We start from the raw sequence: 7798 nt of genomic DNA on the forward strand, positions 1-7798 counted from the left end.
ATGGTTGTAGTTGTATAAGCATCTGGGACTCGAACCCAGGTCTTTTATGTAGCCCTCCCCAGGTCCCCACGGTGAGTATTTTAAGCGCAAAAGTTTTTGAACTTCACCTCTCTATCCAACGTTGTTCCCCAGAGCTGTCACTGCACGGTTGGGTCATTAAAGTTTGGCAGCCTGTTGAAGATTCGGAAGGACAGCAAACTTCCCACCGCTGCTCCAGCTATCTGCTTCCCTGGCCATTAACGTGGCTGTGAATTACTGTTTCATATTGACCGTGAGCCATGTCTCCATGCCTGATGTGCGACATACTGATGCCGAGTTGTGGATTTAAGGAACGTCATCCCCATGCCTCATCAGTCAAGTGCTGGGGAGCGCATTGATATTCTGTGAATACAAGGGGCATCTCTATGGAGAGATAAGCAGAGAATAGACAGAGTTTTTCAACCAGCTCCCAAAGAACCAGCCAGTGCTGTTGAGCTTGACCTGAGTGTGAAGCACACTTTTAGTGGCATAAATATCTGGAGCAATGGGCAGAGCAGGGAAAGCAATGCACTCCATGGGTTTTTTCCCGGGTGGCAGTGTGATGTACCAAATTTACACCATGTGAGATGAAAACTGACAGCCTCAGCTTTAGGAAAGCCAAGGGAAGCTGAGAGATATTCTTTCTGATGTTACCATATGGGATTATAGTCTGGCCTAGTGGTGAAACACAGACGTCTTGCCCGTATTCACTGGTTGAAGTTTCTTATCTAGAGTTATATTCAATTTATTTTTCAGTTTCTTCTCCACCTCTTCATTGGGAAGAATTGTGGCTTTTACCAGATCCATGTTTTCCTTGTAGTTATATTTCTTATCTCACTGTATTTCCACCCACATCCCATCGGTGGTCTGGAGACTGCAGATCGACTTTCTTACATTAATAAAATCAGGACATGTCTGGTAAACCATATTGCCTGAAATCTTCTCTCTCTCTTGGCTCAATGGTAAAGATGTAACCCTTCCTGTAGTTATTCGTTTGCAGAGAATGAGCTTTAAAGTTGCTGTGGTTGGGAATGTATGCCTGCCTTTGCTCTTCTCCAGGTGCCAGGTCCCTTTTTCTTCCAGGAAGCAAAAGGTGCGAGGATCTGAGGATGCAAAAGGTGCCAGGAATCTTCCAGGAAGCAAGAAGTCCCAGAAATCAGCTCCATGGGCTCCCACTTTTGCTAGACTGTCCCACACCCACCATCCACAACATAGGATTTGCTAGCAAGGACCACTTTTGACAAAAGGTGATTCATATGATCAGCATGTGCCTTATCCTCAGGGTCGTACACTTTTCTTCCCAAAAGTGACATTATATCCCAGTGTTTTCAGAGCCCAGAACAACAGCCGGTTGCTCTCCAAGCACCAGCCACCACGGTTCCTCCTCACTGTTTTGTTGTATGCTTGTTCTAACACCACCTCAGTAGTCTCCCCACAGTGCATGCTGAGGCTCTCAAAAGGTGCTGGAAGATTGTAATAAAGGTCTCAAAGCCCATATTTTTTCTGGGGCCTTTGTACGAAATTCTGGTGAAATAGTCCTGCATGTTCCTGGTACTCATGAGGAGTAGGAGATAACCATTTATGTTTGAAGAACTCAAATGAGAGTCTTCCCAGGCTATGTATCCTGGCTCCTTTGCTTGATACCCATTTGAGATGAGCAAACTCCCTGCACAGTCCTATTACAGGTCAATTGAGTATAAACCTCAGGAACAGATTAATCCAAAAGTTTCCAACTACACAGTTGTTCTAATTGTTTGTTCTACATTGAGGTCTTGAGGCCTCAGCTGTGTTTGTGCCCAAAAGCTTGCAAAGAACAATTTTTCCAACTATTTAGTTTGCCTAATAAAAAATATCACACTGACCCAAAGAAACGTGTCCGCCTACATCCTTAGACCAACATGGCTACGCCTGCACCCTGGCTATTTCAGGCACACATGTAATGGAGATTTCCTGCTCAGATGAGCCTACAGCCTAAATGGGGAAGAACATGAACAGAAGTATCATTGTTCTGATGTTACAAGTGATTACAAGATCCTGTCCTTCAAGATCAACTGGTGGGAAGAAAGCTGATTTACAACCTCCTCAACTAGGAGAGCATGACTCTCTCCATCTACCCTGTCGCTCTAGGCATACAACCCGCCAGGGATTCAATTCCTGGAAGCCCAGAGTTATGGAAAGCTCCCATCATCCACTCAGTGCACTCTGGACTTCAAGGATACCGAGACAAGGAGGTCTCTTCTGCGTCCCGTTGTAGCGGGGGTGAAACACAAGCAAGCCAACTACACACAAAATCACGTCAAGGGCAGAAGGCTAGCTGGCTGGACCTGCATCTGTCTCTTTGGATAGCCTTACCAAGAGACAACCATTTAAGATTACAGCACTTCATGAGCAATGTGGGCAAGCCAGGAGTTCATTGGGATGTACTGGGGTTTCCTGGCTTGTAGTGGCTGGAATGGGAGTAAGGATGTTGCAGTTGTGTGAAGGGGCCAAAGAAGTTGAATCACTAAACATCAGGCAACACAAACTATAAGATTCAGAATGACTCTTATCACAGGCGCCAAATAATTTCTGGATCTGAATGTAAAATTCTCCTTGAATGCAAAGTAAAATGTAGCTATTAAGCTCTGCTGACAAATAGTAGGAGCAGAATAGACCCATCGCCATGGGATTTTCGTATGTTATTTAAAAATCTTACTGCATATCGGGGTCTAAGTATTCAAGGTAGCTGCAATTACATTATCGTGCAGCGCGAAAGCCCTGTCATAGGAGAGAAAGGGAGGGAAATAGATTAAATATAAAAACAAGAGCAACAAAAGCATACCATCCTCCGTGACAATGAACAGTCAGGATCAGAGAACGTCTCCACCCAAAATGCAGGGTACACCAGGGTGTCATTATTTCAGTCTTGCCAACCATGCGTGTACACGTCTTTGCTGTCTGAGACTGGAGCAATGCAGGCTCATATTTTCAAATTTCTTTTGCAGGCATGAAGACTAGATGGATTTTAAAGTGAGCTGAGATTTTCAGGGAATAACGTGGTGTCAGCAGTGGGAGCTTTAAGAACGCCCTGCCCCTGTTATCAGCGGTACCATCAATCTTCACTTCCCTTCGTTTCTTTTTCACAAGAAAGGGCTTGAGTAGTTTCTTTCATTTCAGGGGAAATAGTATGGCCGGGTTGCTTCCTTATTTTTAATTTATTTGGAGGTACGTTGGTTTCTTGAGTACAAAAAATAAGACTTACTGCTTACAACTATTGAATAAGACTTACTGCTTACAACTACTGAAGCCAGGTATGGCACCTGTGCTTTTTTTTTTCAACCGGTCTGTTATTTGTGAGTGTTTCTCAGCAACCTCTCACTGCAGTATGTGAACAAAGCCTGTTCAGTGGTCAGCTGGTAAGTATGAAGATAAGACAGCTTGTCTTTTACACTGAGCTGAGAAAAAATCTCAGGCAATGTAGTGAATATCGACAAAGTTTGTTCAACCAGCATATTTGACTCCCTATTTATGACCTTGTGAACCATACAGATTTCAGGTTGAAAAAGTGTCTTCCCTGTAAAATAAGTGCAACTGCAAATGTATTCGTTCTTATTCTCCTGCTTTTCTGGGGTGAAGTCAGCTAATTTAGTTGTCTGCCTTCATACAACAACATGCACAGAAGAGATGGTTGTTCTCCTGCCCCTCTCCAGGAACACTTGGTCTTTTCTCAGGTCACAGATGTGTAAAAGCCTGAGCAGGGAAGAGTTCAGGTGTAGCAAGTTAGCAAACTCTAGCTAAGCTAAGGTAACAAGGATTCACATTTGATTGTTGTTAAAACACTGGGGTGCTTTATCTTTTCAGTCGTATAAATCTTCTGGGCCACCAGGGTGGGTGGGAAGGCTTCTTTTCCTGGTTTCAGCACAAGTTCCAGCACAGAAGGATGGCAGGATATTTAGCAGCTGCTGTTAAAGGCAGAAATCCCGTGGACGATGGATCTGACAAGATTTCTACTCTTTCAGGCCAGTCTCACAAAAGGAGGGAGATCCCAGCACTGCTAAATGCAGACCTAGACTTTAGCTGCAACCCTTCCTGGTCTGATGGTGCACAAGGTGCACGGGGCACTTTTCTCTCTGGCCATAGCACCCCAGTGGAGCACCATCGGTGGACAGTGCTACCAGCAAATGTCTTCTTCTTTCCATGCTCCGGTCACCAGGATATTTTGCTGCCACTAGATTATAATTTGACTTGGTCATTATAATTTGACTTGGTCTTCCCCCCTCCTGACCTGATGATATTCTGTTGTGCTCCAGTAAACTCGTATTGATCACCTCTGAAAAAGCAATTAGTAGTAGGCAGAAAAATGTTCACACTCAGATGTATCAATGTGGGCTTTACAGGGGGGAGGTTACAGACTTTTGCCTCTAGTTGATGTTGGGTGTTTTTTTAATTTTGCTTTTGTTTGTTCACTTGCTTGTTTTTTTGGCTTTGAGGGCATACGCATAGGAGGTTTCCATCTGCAAAGGGCGAGAAGTTGTTTAAGCACCTGATAACCCACATTTTGAATGATTCAATGATTCAGCATTTTAAAACCCAGAATGCAGCTCTAGGCACTTTGCTGCTTATTATGAGTTCAATTATCAGAACCGACATGAATATTTACTTTCCTGATCCTGACTCTTTGTATACCCTTTCGTGTCAGCTGGTTGACTCAGGGCTGGTGCTGGAAAAGGAAGGAGCTATTTACGTTTGAAAAGATCGCTGCTCCAGCAGAAAAGAGCAAGAGATTAAATAGCTGAGCTTCATTTGTCTAAACATACTTACTGTGTATTTTTTTCTTAAAACTTCACTTATTTTTAAATCAGAACATGAATTTCCAGGGAAAATAATATTCCTCTCAGTGTGTTTGAAATGCAGATTCAGCCTCTTCTGTTTATTGAATGTGATCTTTGTTGAACTTCTAGGAAATCAAACTTTGGCTTCCTTTTCATTACAGAGATTAGTTCAGTTCATCAAATATTAGCTATACTATCTCTCTGAAGATCTAAAGCTTGGTAAAATAATGGCAGTAATGGGTGCAAGGACTGTAGGGGAAACTATAAATGTATGAAAAGTGAGCACCAAATCTTATGATGGGCACTATAAATGCTGTGGGAGGATTTATTCTCCTGACTCTTAGACCAACTCAAACAGTTGGAAAAATTCTTCTTTGCAAGCTTTTGGACACAAACACCCTTCATCCAGCTGAGGAAGCATCTGCAGTTGGTCAAAACAGCAATTTTAAAAAACAAAATAGCTGTATTAGCATTTTGAGAATAGGGGCTTTTGCAACTGTTATTAACCTGAAGAAAAATGGAACCATAAACTATTGTTTAGCTCCATTCAGTTGTTGAAAAAAACTAAACTATTCGTGGACATTTGTAGACCCTCACAGGAGTATTTAATCAACCATCGGTGACACCCTATAGGTAGTATAAGTGACACGCACACATAGGCACACATGCACTGATCATCAAAAGCAGACACAAGGAACACAAACAGCTCATGTTAGCAAAAAAAAAAAACAGCTAGAAGCTATAGGAAAGTGAAAAGTTCTGGTGATCAGTGCACTATACTGAAATGGTTCATTTTCCTTCTTCCTGATAGATTAATAATTAAACTGCAACCATGCCAACCCTAACCTAAAGTATAAAGATTACAGATATTGCTCATAGTCCCCCAAGAACCGGTGTTTGACCTTTACTCCCAACTCGCATGAGATCACAGGAGGGCAGCACTATACTGCAGTAGATTTGTGTAGCATGTTGCAAGATGATACTGGAGCCCAACTTTCTGATCCTTCTGTGTGTGTGAGAGAGAGATACCATCCACGTACAGAGACATACACTGAAATCCAGTTGTTAATGCACATTCTGATCACATGCAAACTTGCATGTTAAAATCTCTCAGATGGGCACACACCAAAATATGGGCATAGAAATGGGCTCATAGCACCAGGAAAGTAGGGCTAGAAGGGACATCATAACGTCATCCAGTCCAGCCCCCTGCTCAAGGCAGGATCGTCCCTGACTAAACCATCTCAGCCAAGTGTCTGTCTAATTTGCTCTTAAAAACTTCCACGTGTGGAGAGTCCACAATTTCTCTAGGTAGCCCATTCCAGTGCTTGACCAGCCTCATAGTCAGAAAGTTACTCCGACTCTCCAACCTAAATTGAGGCCCACGCTAGCTTGTACACATACAAGTGAGAGTCAGCTATCCGTCTCCACCACCATCGAATAATCAAAGTCCTTATTTTTTTTAATCATTGTTATCTTTTAAAACTCCCCAAGAGGGTTGAACCTGACACTAATGTTGTGTGCATGCATGACATTGGTGCAATGTGTACCTCTGCCAGAATCACTTCACAGATGGATAGATGTGTCCCTTCACCCCTTGCTGTCATCAGAGCCCAGGATCTCTGAGGCTCTGCCAGGACTTCAGTTGGAGCTAAGTGTTGTGCTGTGCAGGCGCTCGTGTTATACAGTGCTGAGCAATGAGAGCTCACGCCATGAATAAATGGGACCTCTGTCAGGCTACTTAGCATTGAGTGGGCGCCTCTACATGAGACATTTACCGTGGAGCCGCCTAATTAGCTCCATAGGAAACATCTCAGCATTTACACATGTGGCCCTATTAAGCTGTAGGAAACTAATAAAGTCCACAGCAGATTGGTGCAGCAATGCACATGTAGATGCTGACCCAACTGGCTGGGGCACGAGGCTGCTACAGTGCAGGAGCTGCCCCACGTTGGAGCACCCTGGTGCCTCAGCCAGGCCCTCCACAGCACTTTGAGCCAGGGTGGAGCAGGCTGATAGGCTGACTCCTACCCCCACCCTCCGGGCCCTCTGCCAGCCAGGGCTACACCATCCCGGCTCAACATGCTGCGGTCCCAGGCGCACGTGTAAATGCTGCATCCTGGAGCAATAAACTTCAGCAAGAACTGTGCTGGAGTTTATTGCTACATGCTAATTACACGTGTAGATGCACCCAATGTTGGGCAACTAGAACTCTAGCCATGAATAACAGAGACCTCTGTCAGGCCACTTAGCACTTAGGGTGTGTACAGAAGTGCTCCATGCACATTTTACAGTACTGTAATTTAGAGCACTTTTATAGCACTGTAAAGTTACAGCTCTCTTAAACATAACAGAAATGTTGTGCTTCATGTGTGGGGGGCCTCTGAGCTTCTCTGCACTTGCCAGGCTAGGAGTCAGGGGGTATTTTGCAGCCTCCTGGGGCTTCTCCACTGGTCAGAAATTTGACCAGCATGCTGACGTTATTTAAAGCACTCTAAGTTGCTAAAGTGCTTCAAATTGAATACTCCCTTTAACAAAGGTTTATTTGAAGCACTGTACCCATTTTTGAAGTGCTTTAAAGCCATGCAATTCTGTTAAGTCATGGCAATGAAGGGCATTTATACACATATATGTCTGCTCCAATGCACCGGAGATCTGGTGCATCGGAGCAGACTCAATGAATCAAGTCTGCTGTGTACACAAGCTGATGCTCGCAGCACTGTGCCATGTGCATTTGTATGAACAGCAAAATGCACGTCAGCGCTGAGAAAATAGCGGCAGTGTGCTTTTGAACTAAAACACCTTTACCATTTATACAAATGCATGAAACTGGCTTAGCAAGCACCTCACTTCTAGGACTATGTTTGGTTCAGTACTCACTTGGGGTGCTTTTTCACTACTTAAAGCACTTTGGGCATTTATACACATACTTGCACCACGCTGCAACACCGGGTGCTTTGAAAAGCTTT

General features: G+C 43.9%; 1 pseudogene; it reads right to left on the bottom strand.

The window, feature by feature from the left end:
- Window positions 1-681: 681 nt before the first annotated feature.
- LOC109289319 lies at window positions 682-1647 on the bottom strand (annotated as a pseudogene).
- Window positions 1648-7798: the final 6151 nt, after the last annotated feature.

Source organism: Gavialis gangeticus, unplaced genomic scaffold (assembly GCF_001723915.1).
Source record: "Gavialis gangeticus isolate Ggan-Ray unplaced genomic scaffold, GavGan_comp1, whole genome shotgun sequence".
In the NCBI taxonomy this organism is placed as follows: domain Eukaryota; kingdom Metazoa; phylum Chordata; order Crocodylia; family Gavialidae; genus Gavialis; species Gavialis gangeticus.